We start from the raw sequence: 23,395 nt of genomic DNA, 5'->3' as shown, positions 1-23,395 counted from the left end.
GAGCAGACACCAGAAGAGAAATGCCAACTGTCCTCTAAGGGCACCAGAGAAGAAACCAGCCAACAGCTGCACAAAGGAATATAGAAGTATCACCGGCGATTTTCTGCAGCAAACTGAGAGTTTTTAACTCCCATGCAAGGATGTTTCAATTAATAGCATGAGAGAGGTCGCTGCTGGGTTCTAAAGGAAGAAGGAATCAAGAAGGCGTCTGCAATGCCAAGCGCAGTGACCTTCTATAGGCAGATCCAGTGCTACTGTCTATAACACCTGACACACCCGTGACACTAGTCAGTAAGTGATATATTGTTAGAATCAGGGTCTCTGTCCCTTCATCATGCTGCTCTCAAATGGGGTAGCAAAAACCTGGTGACACATTGATTTTAAGTTAATTGTTTATATTTTTGGGCCTTGTGCTATCATGCTTATAGTACTGACAATTAGCTAGTAATATAATGTGCACGCACCACCACGTTTCATCAGGAGATGACAGAAGAGAACTGCTTATAGTAAAATGCTGCTATATGACAGCAGGATGCTGATTTTGCTTGTATTATTTGGGCAGTAAGGTTGGGTAGGTGCAACCTAAATGAAGACCAGTGTGCCAGCCAAAAATGTACAGTTACAGTATTGTCAGCAAGAATTAAACAAAGGATCAGACATCCAAGGAAATAATAGGATATCTTTATTGTGAGCGCTATCAAGAAAAAAGCAGAACAAATCCTACGATTATAAAAATCAAAAATACACATCAACGTATGAAAAATGACCAAAACATGTCCCAAGTCATGGACAGAAAGGACAATCCTCCCCATACACAAAATAAGAGCAAGATTCCCAGGAAAAATACAAGAATAGTAGAAAATACTCAATAAGTACAACAGACTCTTATATCAATGTAACAGGAAATATAGCGGGAAAATAGAATTATTAAAGCATTGCAGAGAATGGCCGGCAATACAGAGCCTTGAAAAAGTATTCATACCTCGTGAACTTTTCCAAATTTTTTCATGTAACACCCAAAAACTTAAATGGATTTTATTGGGCTTTGATGTGATATCAACGCTAAGTAGCAAGTATTTGTGAAGTGTAAAGGAAATTATACATGGTTTTCTAAATATTTTAAAAACAATCTCTAGTAACTGTGATATATGAGAAATAGTAATATAACATAAAAGATAAAAGTAATGATTTTTGAAATATATGGAAACCCAAGGATTACAATGGTAATGGGGAGAGCTGGTATTTTATAGTATGTTAGGTTATTTAATGTATTATTAAGTTTCTGTATATGTGGATAAAAAGAATGTAATATGAAAATAGAAAAACAGCATTAGAAGCCGCCATGAAGTTCTTTGCCGTTCCTCTGGACTCTAAACTGTCACCCATGATGCTCACATCAGTGTATAGGGCAGAGCAGGCCATGAGCCGCTGCCTGGCTGGTGCCACCTGAGGGTTCTATCACCTCTGAACTCACGTCACCTGCACACGACCAACTGCCGTTTACTTTCAACTGTCGGCTGAAGTGATCGGACAGAAGTCTGCAGACGGGAAGATATATGTGAGAATGGCGTCTACTGGACACAGAGAAGGAAGCGATCAGAAGAATAGAGAAGATAAGAGGAACAGAGAAGACGACAGTGATACCACTGGATTAAATAATATCACCAAGAAGAGAAGAGAGGCCGAAGACCATGGATTGGAGGATGAAGCGCCAACACTTGGATGCAGCAAGGACCCCGGAACATCCAGCCCCTACCCCACGCTTATTATGAGCAATTTTACCATCCATAAAATCTTGGGTAGGGGCAGCTTTGGAACAGTAAGTTTTCTGGCATTACAATGCACAAACCATACCTTAAACTTATCTATGATTAAACAAAATTACACCGACACACTTGACTTGCTTGGAAGATTAATTGGCCACGGCCTTTATTAAAATCATATAATACAGGTAACTTCAATTAATAACATAATAATTATAAACAACCGCAGCTTAGCCAAAGCTCAAGCCCGTTTACATTACCTATAACTTATTGTCCATTCGGTTCCCCGAATGACTAACCCCTCAGGCCGTGACTAGTAAAATGAAAGCCTTAAAGCAAAATAAAGGGGGGAGGGAGGGTGGGCTCAGCAATTTCTTATGGCAGCGCCGAGGACTGACAAGCTCATGGGCGCTGCCAGTCACTATATCCCCCCACCACTTATTTTATTTACAAAATAACTCCCCTATCAGCAGGTGCCTGTAACGGGTCTGGGAGGTGGAACCTCTGAGCAACTGATACAAGGGGGCGGTCCTTGTAAGGAAGCGGGTGGCGACCAGGGAAACAGGCAGGTAGTCACAGGAGGTGACCGGGACAGTCTCTGGGTAAGCGGGCAGGAGGTCACGGCAAGTGACCGGGACAGTCTCTGGGTTGAACGGGCAGGAGGTCACGGCAAGTGACCGGGACAGTCTCTGGGTGAACGGGCAGGAGGTCACGGCAAGTGACCGGGACAGTCTCTGGGTAAAGGGTAGGTACGACCTGTGACGGCTGAGCCTCCAGGTAGGCTAGCAGGCAGATGGCAGGTGAGCGCTCCCAGGTGAGCGGGCAAGAGTCTCTGGACTAGCAGGTGGTTACAGCACGTAACGGCGGAGCCTCCAGGTAGGCTAGCAGACAGGTAGCAGGTGAGCGCTCCCAGGTGAGCGGGCAAGAGTCTCTGGACTGGCAGGTGGTCACGGCACGTGACGGCGGAGCCTCCAGGTAGGCTAACAGGCAGGTAGCAGATGAGCGCTCCCAGGTGAGCGGGCAAGCTGGTCCATAGACAGACTGACTGGTGTCGGAAGGCAGACCGTTGGACCTCAGGCTAGCAAGCAGGTAAGCGGATTACAGGCAGAACTCAAACAGCAAACTGGCAGGAAACTGGCAGGTAACTGTCAGGTAACTGGCAACGGGACCTGAGGGCTGAAGCAGAGTAGTGAACAGTGCAACAACATTGCTCGGGCACCTCCATTTTGGAGGAGGTGCCTTATATATGGTGAAGTCCTCCGGCCATTGGCCGGGGACTCCTTAGTACGGCGCGCGCGGCCCGTTTAAGAGGGAGGGAGCGCGCGCGCCCTAAGCACCGTGGCCGGGAAGGAGCGCACGCTGCCAGCAGAGCGGGAGGAAGACGCCGGGCATGGAGCGGAGAGGTGAGGGGAACAGCGTCCCTGCCTAGCAGGAGGCAGGGACGCCGACGCTACAGTACCCCCCCCTTTAGGCCCCCCCTTTTTTAGGCCAGACAGAAATTTAGCAAGGATGAGAGGGGCATGGATGTTCTCCCGGGGCTCCCACGTTCTCTCCTCGGGACCAAACCCCTTCCAATCTACTAGAAAAAAGGTCTTTCCTCTTACCCTTTTTGTGGCCAGAATGTTCTCTACCTCAAACTCGTTTTCAGCGGAAACCGGAGCAGGAGGCGTACCTGTAGACTTGGAAAAAGAGTTAAGTATCACGGGTTTGAGGAGAGATACATGGAAGGAGTTAGGGATCCGCAAGTTGGCCGGGAGTTTCAATTTATAAGCCACCGGGTTGATCTGACTGATGACCTCCAGAGGACCGATGAACCGAGGCCCTAACTTATAAGAAGGAATCTTGAGCCGGACATACTTGGACGAGAGCCAGACTTTATCCCCAGGACGGAATTGAGGAGGATCCAGACGTTTTTTGTCAGCGTGTCTTTTCATCCGCTCGGACGACTGAAGGAATGCGGACCGGGTACTCTCCCACATGGAGGAAAATTTGTTAACAAGAGATTCCGCAGCCGGATTATCCACCGAGGTGGAGACGGGAAATGGGATCCGAGGATGCTGACCGAAGACTACAAAAAACGGGGATTTGGAGGAAGATTCGCTCTCGTGATTGTTGTAAGAGAACTCGGCCCATGGTAGGAGATCCACCCAGTCAGAATGGTGGGCATTAACAAAGTGCCGGAGGTAACTGGTCAGGATCTGATTGATCCGCTCCACTTGACCATTAGACTGAGGGTGGTAAGCGGAGGAGAAGTCCAGGGTGACGTCTAGCAGTTTACAAGTGGCTCTCCAGAAGCGTAAGGTGAACTGTACCCCACGATCCGACACAATGTGGAGGGGCAGGCCATGAAGATGGAAGATGTGATGGATAAAGTCTTTAGCCAGCTCGGGTGCAGACGGGAGGCCTGGCAGGGGAACAAAATGAGCCATCTTGGAAAAGCGGTCAGCGACCACCCAAATGACCGTACAACCGGCAGAGACGGGGAGATCGGTTATGAAGTCCATAGCTATATGCTGCCAGGGGGCAGCAGGTACTGGCAGAGGAAGGAGGCGACCGGCTGGCAGATGTCTCGGAACCTTGTTGCAGGCGCAGGACATACAGGCAGAGACAAAGTCAATTACGTCCTTGTGCAGGGTTGGCCACCAGTAGTGCTGGGTAATAAGCTGGAGGGTCTTTTTCTGACCGGCGTGGCCAGCTAGTTTAGACGAGTGACCCCAGTGTAGGATCTTCTCCCGATCAGGTACAGATATGAACGTCTTACCGGGAGGAAGACGATTTAGACTCACGGGAGCCACCTGCATTACTCTGGCGGGATCGATGATATGTTTAGGTTCTTCCTCGAGATCAGACACCAGAAAGGATCGGGACAAGGCGTCCGCTTTGTCGTTCTTGTCAGCTGGGCGAAAGTGAAGAACAAAATCAAAGCGAGCAAAAAACAAGGACCACCGGGCTTGGCGCGGGTTAAGTCTCTGGGCATGCTGGAGGTAAGCCAAGTTCTTGTGGTCAGTGTAAATTATCACCGGGTGAAGAGCCCCCTCGAGCAGGTAACGCCACTCCTCCAATGCCAGCTTGATGGCCAATAACTCTCGGTCTCCTATGGAATAGTTGCGCTCAGAAGAGGAGAAGAGTTTGGAGAAGAAGCCACAAGTTACCATTCTCCCGGAAGATGATTTTTGGGTAAGTACCGCTCCGGCTCCAGAGGAGGAGGCGTCAACTTCCAGGAAGAACTGCTTGTTGCCGTCCGGGCGATGCAGCACCGGGACGGAAGAGAAGGCCTGTTTTAGGGAAAGAAAGGCCTCCTCTGCTTCGGGCGGCCACTCTCTAGGATTAGTGCCCTTACGGGTGAGTGCGGATATTGGGGCAGTCCGGGAAGAGAAGTGCGGTATAAAGAGGCGGTAATAGTTGGCGAAGCCCAGGAACCGCTGAATAGCCTTCAACCACTCTGGTCAAGGCCACTTCTCGATGGCAGACAGTTTCTCAGGATCCATTTGTAGGCCGGTCTGAGAAATTATGTAGCCCAAAAACGGAAGCGAGGTCTGCTCAAAGAGGCACTTCTCATATTTAGCGTAGAGGTGGTTTTGCCTGAGCCTGAGCAGGACCTGACGAACATCCCTCCGGTGAGTCTGGAGGTCCGGAGAGAAGACCAAGATGTCATCCAGGTACACCACTACGCAGGAGTAGAGAAGGTCCTGGAAGATGTCATTGACCAACTCTTGAAAGACGGCGGGAGTGTTACAGAGACCAAAGGGCATTACCAGATATTCATAGTGGCCGTCCCGGGTGTTGAATGCCGTTTTCCATTCATCCCCCTGACGGATACGAACCAGGTTATACGCCCCACGGAGGTCCAGTTTGGTGAAGATTCTAGCCCCCCTCAGGCGGTCAAATAATTCAGGAATGAGCGGGAGGGGGTATTTATTCTTCACTGTAATCTGGTTAAGGCCTCTATAATCTATACATGGACGGAGTGAGCCGTCCTTCTTTTTGACGAAGAAGAAGCCTGCTCCCGCCGGGGAGGTAGATTTCCGGATAAATCCCCGGGCCAGATTCTCCTCAATATATTCAGACATGGACCGGGTCTCTGCTGCGGACAAAGGGTAGATACGCCCACGGGGAGGAGTAGAGCCGGGTATCAGGTCGATTGGACAGTCATATGGTCTATGAGGGGGTAATGTCTCTGCTTCTTTTTTATTGAAGACATCCGCATAAGACCAATAGGGAACCGGTAGACCGGGTAGATTGACTGGGGTAGGAGATGGACGAGCAGGATGAACGGGAACTAGACAAGTCTTATGGCAGTCCTGTCCCCAGCGAAGGACTTCTCCGGTCTGCCAGTCAAGCACGGGTGCATGTTTCTGGAGCCAAGGTAGACCCAGCAAGAGTGCGTGAGAGAGTCCAGGTAGAACATGAAAGTAGATGCTCTCAGAATGCAGCATTCCCACCTGCAGAGTTATGGATTCTGTGATGAGTTGGATGGGATGTGGTAAGAGGCCCCCATCCACGGCGGCGACAGATAAAGGCACGGCCAGAGGTTTGGTAGGAATGCGGTACCTCTCTACCAGGGATTGAGAGATGAGATTACCAGCAGCTCCTGAATCAAGTTGAGCCAGTTCGAAATAGCGGTTCTCTCCGCAGGTGATAGAGACTGACAGCATCAGGGATGGAGAGGGTTTGCTTTTGTCTTGGGCGACCTCTCTGAGCGACCCTAGACACAGGCGTTTCCCGATCTCTCAGGACAGAAACGGATCCGGTGCTCCTTACTGCCACAGTAGAAGCAGCTCCCCTCGGCACGGCGTGAGTCTTGACGGGTTTTGACCATCTTGGTCTGGTCGACCTGCATAGGCTCAGGAGAGTGTGCCTGGGGACTAACGGAGGGTGTGACGGGTCTCTGGAAAGTAGGGGCTAGACGTGGAAACCTCCTCTCACAGGTGGCCTCTTTGGCGCGCTCCTGGAACCGGATGTCAATCCGGGTGGCAAGTGTTATCAAGTCGTCGAGAGTGGTAGGAATGTCCCGACCGGCGAGTTCATCTTTAATACGGCCGGACAGACCCTCCCAGAAGACAGACACCAGAGCGTCGTTATCCCAGGCCAGCTCTGAAGCAAGGGTACGGAACCGTATGGCATATTGGCCCACGGTGAGATCTCCCTGGCGGAGGCGTAGCAGAGATGATGCGGATGAGGTCTTCCGTCTGGGTTCGTCGAAGACTTTCCAGAAGGCCGTGAGAAAGGCTGGCAGGTCGGACACCAGGAGGTCTCCTCTCTCCCATAGAGGATTTAGCCAAGCCAGTGCCTCCCCCGTGAGATGAGACATGATGAAGGCAACTTTGGCTCGGTCGGAGATAAACTGGTGGGACAGGAGTTCAAAGTGCAGGGTGCACTGGTTTATGAAGCCCCGAGCTTGAGCGGGGTCGCCTCCGAAGCGAGGAGGTGCAGAAAGCCGGGGTCCGGGGCAGGATACCATGGTATTGGTGGGCAGCGGCGCTGCCGGGTTGCGAGTCATGCCGCTAGCGGTGGTTGCTGGTGGAGCAGTCAGAGTGTCCAGGCGAGAGTTGACATTCCGCAGGTGACCCAGGATTGACTCCTATTGGGACCTCTGACGGGACAGTTCATGACATAGGTCCGAGAGCGAGGGAGCTTGGGTGCCACCGGGTTCCATGGCCCGAGCAAACTGTAACGGGTCTGGGAGGCGGAACCTCTGAGCAACTGATACAAGGGGGCGGTCCTTGTAAGGAAGCGGGTGGCGACCAGGGAAACAGGCAGGTAGTCACAGGAGGTGACCGGGACAGTCTCTGGGTAAGCGGGCAGGAGGTCACGGCAAGTGACCGGGACAGTCTCTGGGTTGAACGGGCAGGAGGTCACGGCAAGTGACCGGGACAGTCTCTGGGTGAACGGGCAGGAGGTCACGGCAAGTGACCGGGACAGTCTCTGGGTAAAGGGTAGGTACGACCTGTGACGGCTGAGCCTCCAGGTAGGCTAGCAGGCAGATGGCAGGTGAGCGCTCCCAGGTGAGCGGGCAAGAGTCTCTGGACTGGCAGGTGGTCACAGCACGTGACGGCGGAGCCTCCAGGTAGGCTAGCAGACAGGTAGCAGGTGAGCGCTCCCAGGTGAGCGGGCAAGAGTCTCTGGACTGGCAGGTGGTCACGGCACGTGACGGCGGAGCCTCCAGGTAGGCTAACAGGCAGGTAGCAGATGAGCGCTCCCAGGTGAGCGGGCAAGCTGGTCCATAGACAGACTGACTGGTGTCGGAAGGCAGACCGTTGGACCTCAGGCTAGGAGGCAGGTAAGCGGATTACAGGCAGAACTCAAACAGCAAACTGGCAGGAAACTGGCAGGTAACTGTCAGGTAACTGGCAACGGGACCTGAGGGCTGAAGCAGAGTAGTGAACAGTGCAACAACATTGCTCGGGCACCTCCATTTTGGAGGAGGTGCCTTATATATGGTGAAGTCCTCCGGCCATTGGCCGGGGACTCCTTAGTACGGCGCGTGCGGCCCGTTTAAGAGGGAGGGAGCGCGCGCGCCCTAAGCACCGTGGCCGGGAAGGAGCGCACGCTGCCAGCAGAGCGGGAGGAAGACGCCGGGCATGGAGCGGAGAGGTGAGGGGAACAGCGTCCCTGCCTAGCAGGAGGCAGGGACGCCGACGCTACAGTGCCGCCAGGGGAAGAAACGCAATCTTCCCCTGCGACACCTCACTACTGGCTGGGATCCGCAGCCAATCCAGACCCTGCTGCTGTGGCGGCAAAACCCAGCTGGAGAACATTATTCACGCCAAAAACCCTATTTACTTTTAACCCTTTAGAAGCAGAGCAAGTGCATGATAATGCCAAATACTCCCCTCCTAAAGGTCCGGGTCTGCCAATATATATTTTTTTATTAACCTATATTTGCCATTTTATCTCCATTCGTCATCTTCTGTAGGTAGACATTCATTGAAGTGCACTTCTGTGGGATGATTGAAAAAATATCCATGTGCTCCCCTGCCCCTATGATTATTTCACATATTGGTTCATCTAATCACCATGGTTAGGTGTAGTGCTGCTATAAATGGGTATTCTGATTAATCGAAGAGCTGATCTCAGGGATTAACCCCTTAGTGACCGGACCAATTCTTTAATATCTGACCAGTGTCACTTTATGTAGTAATAACTCTGGAATGCTTCGACATATCCCATTGGTTTTGAGAATGTTTTTTCGTGACAAAATAAAATTGGTAAATTTATGTTGACATGTTTTGCGTTTATTTATAAAAATATGAGAAATTTGACAAAGATGTAACAACATTTGCAATTTTCAAACTTTGAATGATTATCCCTTTAATCCAGATAGTCATACCACACAAAAACATGAATAAATAACATTTCCCTCCTGTCTGCTTTACATCAGCACCATTTGAAAAATGTTATTTGTTAGCGTTTTAGAAGGTTTAATAATGTAGCAGTAATTTTTCATTTTTCAAGTTAATTTACAAAACTTATTTTTATAGGGACCTGTTCAGTTTTCAAGTGACTTTGGGGGTCCTATATATAGGAACCCACCCAAAAAATTATACCAGTTTAAAAACCGCACCGCATAACGTATTCAGAACTGCTTTCAGGTAGTTCATTAACCCTTCAGCTGATTTTCAGTTGTTAATACAAAGTGGAATAAAAGGAATGAAAAAATGTATTTTTATCACCTAAATTTTGATAACTTCTCAACAGGTCACTATAGCCGGCAGACTCTAAGGCTGTTATTTAGCCATGAACTGCCATGGCAAAAATCAGGACCACACAATCAAGATCTCAGGGTGCCCATGGGGTTAAAGAGGAAGCCCCCGGACTCTGCTAACTATTTATATTCTGTATTCACTATTGACAGCAGCATCTAAGGGGTTAAACGGCCATGGTGTGTGCCAACACTGATCGTGGCTGATGCAGCAAGTTGACAGCTATAATGTACAGGTGACAGTTACAGGATAGTCACCTGTCGGGGAACGCTAGTCTATAATATAACGCTACAAGCGTCCCTCTGTCTGAAGCCTTTACAGACTGCGCAAGTGCAACACGCCTGCGCAGTCTGGCTCCAGACAGAAGAACGCATGGAGCCGTTACAGGTAAGAGGAGTGTGTATAGCGCCGGTTATCACTCTATGCGTTGACCCTGAACACATACCGCGAACTCCGGCGCCATATTTACATAGTTACCTGACCGGGAGGAGCGTTGCTGCGGCGCCTCTCTTCTCACCGGAGACAGGGGCAGGAGTGAAGGAGTCGGAATCGGCTCATGCGCATAGTGCTCTCTGGCGCCATTTTACTGAAGACGCATTTGTACTCCGGCACCGCACTCCTCCCCCTGCCTCCGGCAGAACAGGACACAGCAGCGCTGGAGCACAGGTGAGTATAAGTGTTTTTTTTTTTGCATGTGTGCAGTGTGAAAGCGATGAGGGGTGCCATACATACCAGGATTGGGGGGTGAGGGGGCCACACATACCAGGATTGGTGTATGAGGGGTACCATACATACCAGGATTGAGGGGTGAGGGGTACCATGCATAACAGGATTGGGGGGTGAGGGGACCTTGCATACCAGGATTGGGGGTGAGGGGACCATGCATACCAGGATTGGGGGATGAGGGGTACCATGCATACCAGGATTGGAGGATGAGGGGTACCATGCATACCAGGATTGGGGATAAGGGGTGCTATACATACCAGGATTGGGGGGTGAGGGGTACCATGCATCACAGGATTGGGGATGAAGGGTGCCATACATACCAGGATTGGGGGGTGAGGGGTGCCATGCATACCAGCATTGGGGATGAGGTGTGCCATGCATACCAGAATTGGGGATGAGGAGTACCATGCATACCAGAATAGGGATGAGGGGAACCATGCATACCAGGACAGGAATGCAGGGTACCATGCGCACCAGGATGAGGGATGGAGTGCCATGCAGACCAGGATGAGGAGTACCATGCATACCAGAATAGGGATGAGGGGTACCATGCATACCAGAATAGGGATGAGGGGTATCATGCATACCAGGATTGGAGAATGAGAGGTACCATGCATACCAGGATTGGGGGTGAGGGGACCAGGCATACCAGGATTGGGGGTGAGGGGACCAGGCATACCAGGATTGGGGATGAGGGGTGCAATACATACCAGGATTGGGGGGTGAGGAGTGCCATGCATACCAGCATTGGGGTTGAGGGGTGCCATGCATATCAGCACTGGGGTTGAGGGGTACCAAGCATACCAGAATAGAGATGCGGGGTACCATGCATACCAGAATAAAGGATGGGGTGCCATGCATACCAGGATTGGGGGATGAGGAGTGCCATGCATACCAGGATAGGGATGAGGGGGCCATGCAAACCAGGATTGGGGGGATGAGGAGGCCATACATACCAGAATTGGAATGAGGGGTGCCATGTATACCAGGTTGAGGGGTACCATACGTACCAGAATAGGGATGCGGGTGTAATGCACACGCCCGAACTAACTGGCGTGTGCGTGTTTATGCAGTGATTCCACCGTGCCATGAACCGGAGAGTGCCTGGAGGGGCATAACTAAGTATCTGCCCGATCTGACCAAGGTCGCACGACGGCATACGACGCCAGTGCACCAGGAAGGAACCGAGCAGAGGAACCAGGGTCTACTCCAGGTCAGACTCCGGACACGGCTGTTGACCCACACCGGGGAATACAGGAACAGGCAGACTAGAGCGCAGGCTGGGTAGGGTCCAATACAGACTGGGAGACAAATTCGAAACCGCAGACGCGGTGGACAGAGCTGAACAAAGCGAAAACCGCGGACGCGGCGGACAGAGCTGAGCAAAGCGAAAACCGCAGACGCGGCGGACAGAGCTGAGCAAAGTGAAAACCGCAGACGCGGCGGACAGAGCTGAGCAAAGCGAAAACCGCAGACGCGGCGGACAGAGCTGAGCAAAGCGAAAACCGAAGACGTGGCGGACAGAGCTGAGCAAAGCGAAAACCGCAGACGCGGCGGACAGAGCTGAGCAAAGCGAAAACCGCAGACGCGGCGGACAGAGCTGAGCAAAGCGAAAAACCGCAGACGCGGCGGACAGAGCTGAGCAAAGCGAAAAACCGCAGACGCGGCGGACAGAGCTGAGCAAAGCGAAAACCGCAGACGCGGTGGACAGAGCTGAGCAAAGCGAAAACCGCAGACGCGGTGGACAGAGCTGAGCAAAGCGAAAACCGCAGACGCGGCGGACAGAGCTGAGCAAAGCGAAAACCGCAGACGCGGCGGACAGAGCTGAGCAAAGCGAAAACCGCAGACGCGGTGGACAGAGCTGAGCAAAGCGAAAACCGCAGACGCGGCGGACAGAGCTGAGCAAAGCGAAAACCGCAGACGCAGAGGGAGCAGGGCTCTGTTCACACGGAACAGACTAGAAGGGAAAGGCAGAACCAGATACCCACAGGGTACTTGCAGAGAAGTAGCGAGTGGACCACAAACTCACAAACGGAAGTACAGTGACAACGAGCAGGAGTTAGGTACGAGTTCAGACTCTGCAGAAAAAGGAAAGGAAAAAAGAGAGAAAAAACAGGTAAAAGATAGGAGAGAGTTCAGACTGGAACTGAGTGTACGGAGGAGACCGACACTGCAGCGGGATACAGGAGCGAGTCTGGGAATACGGCCCCCAGAGAGGCGGGACGAACAGGCAAGGAGCGTGTTCAGACTGGCCTGGAAATACAGCCTCCAGGAAGGCGGAACGAACAGGCAAGGAACGAGTACAGACTGCAGGTTAAGGTACACAGATAGGACACAATACAGACATGGGAACAGATACTGCAAGACAGGTAACATAGACAGGACCTGGCATGTCAGATACAAAAGCCAACTGACAGGGCAAGATGCTCAGGCATGGGTTAATTGGAGCAGCTGGTTTAAATACCAGGTGACAGACAGCAATAGGCTGAGGACGCACAAGGGGTGTGCCTGCAGCAGGTACAAAAAGCAGGAAGTGATCGGGCGCCGCCCTTAAGCAGCAGACACAGAGGCAAACAGACAGCATGGAGGGAAGCCAGAGAGACATTCTGGACTGGAGATCAAGTGCGCGCTCTTGCACAGTGGGAGATGGACCACTATGCAAGGACGCCGCCAGGTATGTTACAGCGGGATACCATGCATACCAGGATGAGGGATGGGGTGCCATGCATTCCAGGATGAGGGGTACCATACATACCAGGATAGGGATGAGGGTTACCATACATACCAGAACAGGGATGAGGGGTGCCATGCATACCATGATGAGGGTTGGTGTACCATGCATACCAGGATTGGGGGATGAGGAGGCCATACATACCAGGATTGGGATGATGGGTGCTATGTATACCAGGATGAGGGGTACCATACATACCAGAATAGGGATGAGGGGTGCCATGTATACCAAAATTAGGGATGAGGGTGCCATGCATACCAGTATTGGGATGAAGGGTGCCATGCATACCAGGATTGAGGGTGAGGGGTGCCATGCATACCAGGTTTGGGGGGGTGAGGGGTGCCATGCATACCAGGATTGGGGTTGAAGGGTGCCATGCATACCAGGATGGGGATGAGGGGTGCCATGGATACCAGGATAGGGATGAGGTGTGCCATGCATACCAGGATAGGGATGAGGGGTGCCATGCATACCAGGATAGGATGGGTGGACAGGATGGGGGCAGCACAAATACCAGGATGGGGGCAGCACAAATATCAGGATGGGGGCAGCACAAATAACAGGATGGGGGCAGCACAAATAACAGCATGGTAGACCATATACCAATAAAAATGCTCGCCACCCGGGTGTAGAACGGGTTCAAAAGCTAGTCTCTTATATCGCAGGTCAGTAAAAATACGTATTGGTGGTTACTAAGGTATTAAATCTGTCTGGAATTGGAGGACATGGTTTATTTCCATGTCCTGGTCCATATATGCTGCTATTAGGATACAATATATACTTTGACCTCTATGTTTCATAAACTTTAAATCAGCTGCACATTGATATACATCCAATACTGACCCCAACCAGCTCACAGATGGTGATAATGGAAAACCCCTTTTAGATCTACCCATAGACAGTCATAGAGCAGACAGTGCAGTATGGTGATAGCTTAGCTTTGCTCTGCTATAAGGTCCAGATTACTAGCAGACTCACAAACCACTCAGTCCATCCATTTTTTGTGCAGTAGATAAACCGGATGTTTTCCCCCTCCCATACCCATTTTGGAGGTTTCGTGACAGTTTTGCCCAGCTCTGACAAATTGGGCGAATCTGGAGCGGGACAGAGGGAGTTGCAACCCCAGTTGATCAAATTCAAATACGTTGAATTCTTAGCATTGTCTATTTCTTTTCTCAGGTGGTCCTGACATCAATCCCCAGCCGAAACATCTATATGGCTGTAAAAATAATCGAGAAGAGGGAGGTCAATGAAAACATGATTATGAGAGAGCGGCGGATACTCCTGGCAGCCAGAGACTGCTCGTTCTTATGTCATCTCTATGCCGCACAGCAGTCTCGAAAGCGCGCTTATTTGATCACGGAGTATCTGTCCGGCGGCAGCCTGGAGGCTTTGATTAAGATGTGCGGCTACTTGAACATCGACACCTTAAGGTGAGAAAGAGGAAGATCTACCAAAAAGTGAGAAGAGGGGTGGAAATAAAAGTGGAGGTTGGGATGTAGCAGAAAGAGGGCTGACAGGGAATGTAGCCCAGGTGGGAAGGAGGTGTCAGCGATGGCATTGATACTACACTCTGTTCTCTCCATCAGATTCTACACAGCAGAGATTGTATGTGGCCTCCAGTTCCTCCATGGACACAACATCGTCCATCGGTAAGCAGAACTTTCCTCTTTCTCTCTGTCCCCTTTACATGCTAAAAATATTGCCCCCAACTTTCCTGGGCTCCTGTCTGCCTATTCTTCCTATTCTTGCAGTGACCAATTCTCCATCTCCTGTATCACTGGGCAGATTTCTTATCCTATTGTCTTATTTCATTGCAGAGATCTTAAGCCGGAAAACATCATGTTGGATGCAGATGGCCACATTCGTATTATCGACTTGGGGCTTGCCCAAGATGGCGTCACCTCCTCCAATAACATCTCTGGAGTGACGGGCACTTTCCATTTCATGGCCCCCGAGGTGCATCGCAAAAAAGGATATGGCACAGCAGTGGATTGGTGGAGCCTGGGGATTGTGGTGTCCAAGATGGCCACAGGACGCTCCCCATTTTACACCGGCTCCGTCAGCAAAATGGCATACAGAGCTATAACCAAAGGAAAGCCTGAAATTCCATCTTGGCTTGATGCTGACTTGAAAGATCTTATCAAGAAGCTGCTGTGCAAAAATCCTCAGAAGCGATTGGATGTGTGCGGGAACATCAGACTGCATCCATTCTTTACCAACATCGGCTGGGAGGATCTGGAGAAAAGGAGAGCACAGCCACCATTCAAACCATTCAGGCCAGTTCTGGAGAACCATCTTATGCAGTGGCCGGAGGAAAAGAAAGCCCATAACCCCGTGCCCGGATTTAATTACGTGTCACCAAGCTGGGCACGGTAAGATCATCCTTCTCTGAGGATAAATCCCATCAAATGTTCTGACCCCGTGCAGGATGACCCCGTGCCAACTGTCCAGAAATCTTTGCCTCCTGACCCGTACCTCATATCTCTGCTGCTGTTTCTCACCTCGGCTGCCCTAAAACATCATCTCTCTCCATAACATCTTCATGCCGGACCACTGCTATCATGTCGCTGCACCAGGACCTTGACTTGGCATCCTCCAATCCTGGGCTGGCGATTGACATCAAACCAGCACGAAGATCTTCAGCGCCCCAGGGAGCGGCCTGTGCTTAGTGTCCATCTGGTGAGTTCAGGAACAATAGTGTAATATAGGTCATTATTCCTGAACTCACTCAGCACAGGCCGGGTAAGTATTACACCCATCACATCCCCATCACCCACACTACATGATAGGTATAGGCCGCACACTACACTATAGGTATAGACCCCCACTACATGATAGGTATAGGCCGCACACTACACTATAGATATAGGCACACGCACACATAGACATATAGCACATAGAAAGAGATTTCGGCTTTGATTCTGGGATTTAATCTGATCGCCATATTTGGGGTCAGGAAGGAATTTTCCCCCTAATATGAGGACAATTGGCCCATTCCTCATTAGGGGTTTTCGCCTTCCTCTGGATCTACACGGCCTTAAATAGCTTTAGTTATATATCAATAAGTAAGATTCACACATAAGCAATGAAAAAAAAAACTTTCAACTTTTTAAAAAATATTTTCAAAAATAGTTCATTTTACACAAAACCAAAAACAGTTTTAGTCTAAATATATAACAATTAATTAAAATATTTTAAAAAAATCTCACTTCCACTACTTACAGGTTAGGTACGAGCCTTTGATCCTGGGATTCATCACGATCGCCATATTTGGGGTCAGGAAGGAATTTTCCCCCCGTCACGAGAGCAATTGGCACATTTCTCACGTGGGGTTTTCGCCTTCCTCTTGATCAACAAGGCCTATAAATAGGTTTAGTAAAATAAAAAAAGTAGATTCTCATATTTATAATGAAAAAAATATATAAAAAAATATAATTTATTTTTTGGTTTAAAAAAAATAGTTAACATAAATATAAAAATAAATTATTCTAAAAATATAAATAACTAAATACTGAAATAAAATAATTTCACTTATGTATAACACATTAGCTATGAGCTCTTGATCCTGGGATTCATCCAGATCACCATATTTGGGATCAGGAAGGAATTTTACACCTTCCTCTGGATCAACACGGCCTTAAATAGATTTAATCTTATAGTTGCATAAGTAATTCATATATTAATGGCTTATTATAAATACATAAAAATAAATGAATAAATACATTTTTAAATATAGGCAGGTTTTCAGATAATTTATAGCTGACACACACATAATATACATAGTAGCTCAGTACAAAAATTAGAAAAAGATGAATAGTTTATTACATTTTTAGCAGTGAATTTAATTCCACAGGTTCGGTACCAGCCCTTGATCCTGGGATTTATTCTGACCGCCATGTTTTATTTGGGGTCAGGAAGGAATTTTTCCCCCTGATATGAGGAGAATTGGCCTGTTCCTCACAGGGGGTTTTCGCCTTCCTCTGGATCAACACGGCCCATAAATAGGATTATTCTGATAGATAAATAATTTACACATATACATAATAGTAAAATATATAATAACCCCAATTTATAAATAAAATCTCTCTTTTAGCCCCTACATCGTTGTTCTTGCCTTTATTCCATCGGTCGTCCATGTAGTGAATGTGGGTTTAGCCCCTGAGTCTTATTCTCCAGCACTATGGACCTTGATGGGGTCGTCCAGTCTCATGTGAGGTTTCTCCATATGGGTCAGAGGTAAAGCCCCAATGTGCTGTGAATAAAGACCAAATTGGTCCCTTCTGCACAAACCTCCTGCAGTAAGCGAGTGCTGAATTTCCCTACAGCGCCTCCAAAGAAGAAATGAAGTATTGCACGTGGTTGTCTGTAATCACTGGGCTATCCATGGAAATCATGGAAGTGTTGGGTCCTCCAGAGCAGATGACGCTGTTAGTTGATCGTCTCCATTCTGAATAATTGGTGAAAATACAGAACGGGGTCGCTTCTTTTACCTCAGATTCCCATAAAATGGCATTTGGATATTGGGCTTTCTAAACTGGTCAAGAACATTACATGTTCCAGCTCAACTTCAAACACCGCTCAGCTTACAATGAGCGGCAGCTGTAACCGCGCCCCGACACTGACTGGTTAAGGTTAAATATGTGCTGCGATCTGCGGTCAGTGTGCCCACTATTAAAGACCATGAATATTCACCACTTCCATGTGAGTGGATTGTAGTGAATATTCATGGTCTTTAATAGCGGGCACACTGACTGCAGAGCACAGCAGGAGCCGTACTGTGGCTACAGTGTGCGTGCTATTAGGGAGAATGAATGGTCACTACTCCCCACGCACGAAGTCCTGGCGTGGGGAGCAGTGACTATTCTGGCACAACATCTCACTGTGTGGGCGCATGGCAGTTACGCCATACGCGGCTCACACATTGAGAACCCTGTCGGCTGCAGAGCGGGACGCAGCGCTGGAGGAGAGAGGAGAAGAGTATAATTGTTTGTTTTTTTTCTGTGCAGCGTGATGGGGATCAGGGGGTGCCAAGCATACCAGGATGAGGGGGGCCATACATACAGGGATGAAGGGTGCCATACATACAAGGAAGAGGGATGAGGGGGGCCATACATATAGGGATGAAGGATGCCATATATACCAGTGTGCCGGCTATTAAGAAAAATGAATATTCACTGCTCCCCACGACCATGGGTGTGGGGAGCAGTGAATATTCATTTTCTTTAGTAGCGGGCACAGTGTGGGCTGCAACAGGCGGCTGCTGCCTCCTGTGCCCCGCTACTACGCCGCTGTCGCTCCCCCCACATCCCCCATTACCCACAGCTACAGTGTTTATGAATATCGGAATATAAGGCTGTGTGCCCACTATGCGTTTTTTAAGCGTTTCTGCAGCGGCAATTACGCCGCAGAAACGCTTAAAAAATGCTTGGTAGAAGATCTGCTATGTTCCCCAATGATAATCCGCATGTGCTATGCACATGCTGCGGAAATTTCCGCTGCGGAATATCATTGCGCAAAAATCCACAGCACTACCAATAATTTTGCGTAATCGCGTCGTTTTCACCGCCATTGACTTGCATTGAATCGCATAATATCCGCATGACTACATCTGCACATGCGGATATTCAGCGATTCAATGTGCGGATGGTACCCGAGTTTGGAGAAGAGGAGACTCTCCTCCAGACCCGGGTACCATAGTACCTGTAAAAAAAAAAAATAATTAAAATAAAAAATAAATATTATACTTACCTTCTGATTGCCCCCGGTCTCCTTATCCGATGCGTCCAGTCTCCCCGGCAGCTGGCGATGGTCTAAAAGGACCTGCCATGACATCATTTAGTCATGTGACGGGTCACGCGACCACTGACATCGGCACAACCGCGAGACACCGGGGAGACCGGACGCATCGGATCGGATTTTTTACCATTCTTTTACGGTCACACTATATAAATCCATGCCGGTTGCATGGATTTATATAGTGTGACCAAGTTGTCAAGCACTTTCCAAGTGATGCTAAAATCGCTTGGAAAGCGCTTGACAACCCGCATGCGGAAATGCATGTGAAAAACGCTTCACATATGACGCACCACCTGGGCCATGGGGTACCTGGTGCCGGGCCGGTGGATGCTGGGGAATGTCACAGTGGCGGTGACCCGGTCCGTGACCCAGGGCGGTCAATAAAAGGGGTTATGTATCGGGGATTTATAGAGTTTTTATAGAGTTTGTGACGCCACCTGTGGAATGCAGCTAAAGGGAGCCGCCGCTGCGGAGCAGTCCTCTGAAGCTGATGTTACTGCAGCTGGGATGGTGTGGCTCTCCACAGGAAGAGCTAGCTCCAGGGCAGTGTAGATGATGTTGCAGGTTGTGCTGGGCGTTATAGTGCAGGGGTTGATGGCGCAGCAAGAAACACAGAGACAAGGAAGTGCAGTCCCAGGGTCTTTACTCACAGTTATTGCAGTCCAGATTACAGGCGCCAAAGTAATCTCGTCGTGCTGTGCTTACTCAGTGAGGGGTTCAGTCCACCCCCAGATAGCTCCGGAGTACTTAGCAGGACCCCCTTCTGTGTCCTCCACCTGGCCTTTTCCCTGCACCTCACACCTAGTATCTCCAATCCGGTACTCGCGGGCCTTGGCGGGCGACGTCTGTTCCGTCCCCTGGGTCCTATAAGGCTACCTTCTCAGTGAGACTGGCGTGGGCTTGTGGCTACAGGACATAAAGTACTGCAGCCTCCGGTTTCTAGCTGAGACTTGCAATCTTCTACTAGTTGAGTGACCGGTTCCCCTTAGATGGCCTGACCCCTCCACCACCGGGCAGATGCGGGCGTACGGGTGGCCTTCTGCACGGCCCGTATCCCTAGGGTCCTTTCTTCTGTTCCTGGAGCCTCTCTGCTCCCTCTTGTTACGGGTCCGGGTGGTGGAACCTCTGTGCCTTGGAACAAGGAGGGAGCCAGAGGGGCAGGTGCTACTCTGGGGACGACCTTGTAAAAGAGCAGGTGGCTCCCACGGGTCAGATAGCTGGGACTGACCGGTATAGCGGGTGGACACAACAGGCAGGCAGCAGTCTCTGGGTTAGCTGACGGGTGGTCACGGTACGTGACGGAAGAAGTCTCTAGACTAGCAGGCAGGTGGTAACAGCAAGTGACGGCAGAGCAGGTAGAAGTCTCTTGGCTAGCAGGCAGGTGGTCACGGCATTTGACGGCAGAACAGGTAGAAGTCTCTTGGCTAGCAGGCAGGTGGTCACAGCATGTGACGGCAGAACAGGTAGAAGTCTCTTGGCTAGCAGGCAGGAGGTCACAGCATGTGACGGCAGAGCCTCCAGGTAGGCCAGCAGGCAAGTAGCAGACGTGCGCTCCCAGGTGAGCGGGCTAACAGGTATGGCAGGTAGCAGGCAGGTAACTGGCAGGTGCTTCCTGGTATGCAGGTGGACTCGCCCATAGACAGACTGGCGGAAGATTGGAGACAGACTGTCGGGCTAGAAAGAAGACAAGCTGGCAGACAGGACTGGTAGTCAGGCTGGCAACGGAACCTGAGGGCTGAAGCAGAGGTGAGTATGCTTTGCAACAACTTTGCTCGGGCACCTCCATTTTGGAGGAGGTGCCTTATATATGGGAGGTCCTCCGGCTATTTGCCGGGGACTCCTTAGGACGGCGCGCGCGGTCCCTTTAAGAGAGGGGGAGAGCGCGCGCGCCCTAAGCACAGTACCGGGGAAAGAGCGCGCGCCGGCAGCAGCGGGGAGAGGAGCGCTGGAGGACGCCGTGCCAGGAGCGGGAAGGTGAGAGGGACGGCGTCTCTGCCTAGCAGGGGGCAGAGACGCCGATGCTACACCTCTCCTTTCTTCTCTCCTTCCTCTCAAACTTGGGCCTTACTGGCTAGGCCCGCCTCTGGAGCAGAGATCCTGCAGAGCCTCTGCTCCTTTCACTTTCTTCCTCTGACTAATCTGAACTCCCTAAGATGGCTTCCCATTTTATATCTGCCTTCTATGTGCTCCCCTTAACTACTTCCTCCACCCACACCAACTATGTGGTTCCCCTTACCAGCTAGGTTCCCCATACTCCAGCCAGGAAAGGGGCTCAGCAAGTACGTGGGAGGCATCTTGCTCCTCCTGCTGGCTTGGAGTGGTGTGTGTTGGATGCAGGTGTTAGGGTCCTGAACTGTACTCCTTCCTTACCTGAGAGTGAGATACCACACCTCTGGGTGAGATGCAGTACCTCTGTGGCGACCAAACCCTTAGGGGCGCCACATACCCACCTGGTAAAACACAGCACGTCCGCTGGCTGGAACAGAGTAAAAGACAAATTATTTTAAAGACATGCAAAATTTTTGAATGCATTCGCATAGAAGAATACCAACATAACATCTCTTCCCTTTATGGGAGGCTCTTTTTCTTTAACGTTACTGGTTACGTTTCCTTACCAAAAACATTATAAAACTTTTTAAAGAACATCTCTCTTTACACATGTAAAACATTTTTCTCATTAAACATTTTTCAACAGGTTACAGCATGATCTGCAACCAGGTGTCCATTCTTCAGGAAGGTGCAAACTAGCAAACACGAACATGAGGGACCCGTTCGAAAACCCTCAACGTAGGCCCTGGGCGTGGCTGCAGGGCATAGATGATCCAGGTATTGGACCACGTCTTCGGCCACGCCAAGCTGGTTTTTGTTCTGAGGTCATTTGTTGTACAGATATAAAACCAATAAGGGGCACTTTAAGAAGTGGAACTATTTACAAGGGACAGTTCTTTCTTTATTCACCGTCCATAACCTGACAATTTTTGTACCCTTTCCGGGTAACTGGGTAACACACTCTCTTAACTTTTCAAACTTGCAGCATTCCTGCTATACCCTTCCGGGCAACTATATACAGTCCAAAGTTCCAGCTACTATGCTTAGTAGTGGTGTTCCCTCCGGGGAAGCTCTTGTCCACTGTAGGCTGGCCCAGCCGGGTCTTCAGCGCTGTAGGGTGAGGAACTGCTCCCTTTCCCCACCCGGTCGACATTCAGGGCATACCAGCCCCTTTCACTTCTGTGTCTTGTGTAGGTGACATAATCACCCGGATACAGGTTCCGGTCCAGGTGACCTTCTTTTAGGTGGGACACCACGTCCCTCCGGTTCACAAAGAGGTCGGTATCGGACTGCGGGTCCTGGATGAAGCCCCAACCTCCTTCCAGGTTGAACTTTACTATGGTCCCCTCGGCACGGGGACCTGATGCTGCCCTACTGTTTCTGCGGGCCTGGGCCTTCTCCTCCATGTTGCGGGCTTCCTGCTTCTCCCAATGCACCCGCCGGATGTGTCGCTCCCTCTCGAGCTGCTCCAGCTCCCTCCTGCAGTGCTCTTTCCTGCGGGCCGCCTCTGCTTTTGTTTCTTGGGGAAACCCCATGAGATCTCCCACGGCGTTGTCCCACTCGAACTGATCTTCCTCACCTCGGCAGGGGGCAGGGGAGCTGGCAGGAGTGGGAGCCGCTGGTCCTCCTCCTCCGCGGACCAATCCCAGGGACGGCGTTTGCACACCCATTCGAGTGTCGGTTCCTGCAAGGGGCCCAGGAGCGGGCCGGTGTTGCTGGTGCCCAGAGCTGACGGTTCCGGGACCTGAAGGACGTCTAGGGCGGGCGCGCCCGGGGGCAGATGTCCTGGGAGGAGGATCCGGAATTGGCCCGCGTCTTCCGGGCCCGGGGGAAGAGGGCCTTGCTGGGGTGTCAGGAGCGGGCCGGTGTCAGTAGCGCCCGGGATCGGCGGTTCCACCAGGGGGCCCAGGAGCAGGTCAGCGGCTCTAGCGCCCGGGACAGGGAGACTCCTCTTACCTGCTCCCACAGCCGCTCTTGCGCTGCACTCCGCTTCCTGGCGCTGGTCCGGATCCGCCAAGGCTGGGGCGCTGCCGTTGCTTGGCAGCATCGTCTGCTGCCGGCTTGCCATCTTCTTCACCATCTCCTTTTTCCAGCTGGTGATGGCCTCTTGCTGGGCCCTCTCCATTTTCCGGTTTAGGTCCTCCATCCCGGCGTAGAGGAACTCTGAATCCTCCCGGGACAGCCTGGCAACGAACTCCTCCAGGGTGAGGGGCGCCTCCGCTGGTAACAGGCCGCTGGCAGGGATTCCGGTCTCTCTTCCTTCCATGTTACCTGCCGGGTGTGATCTGTCTGGATGGATCCAGACCACACAACGTCTCCCAGTTTTATTCTTCCCTCTCCCCTTTCTGGGGCGGTCCCATGTCTGCTTGCTGTCGGTCACATCTGGGGGCACATCCTCCACACCGATGGACAGGTCCAGGGTTATGGCCACAGTTGCAGTGGGTGGGCCGCGCTTTTGGCGCCATTCCGGGACCCGGCCCACGATGGGAGGCGATCTCCCATTGTTGTTTGGCTCGCAGATAATGGCGCTCGTTTTTCAGGGGCGGGTGCCACATTCAGCAGAAAACACAGTCTTTATGCGCACAATACCCGGTGATAACGGGTGGGTTTCATATCCTGTTCGT

This window comes from Phyllobates terribilis, unplaced genomic scaffold, assembly GCF_046119375.1.
Source record: "Phyllobates terribilis strain yellow unplaced genomic scaffold, ASM4611937v1 Scaffold_2__4_contigs__length_985480577, whole genome shotgun sequence".
Lineage (NCBI taxonomy): Eukaryota > Metazoa > Chordata > Amphibia > Anura > Dendrobatidae > Phyllobates > Phyllobates terribilis.
This window is presented reverse-complemented; position numbering follows the sequence as displayed.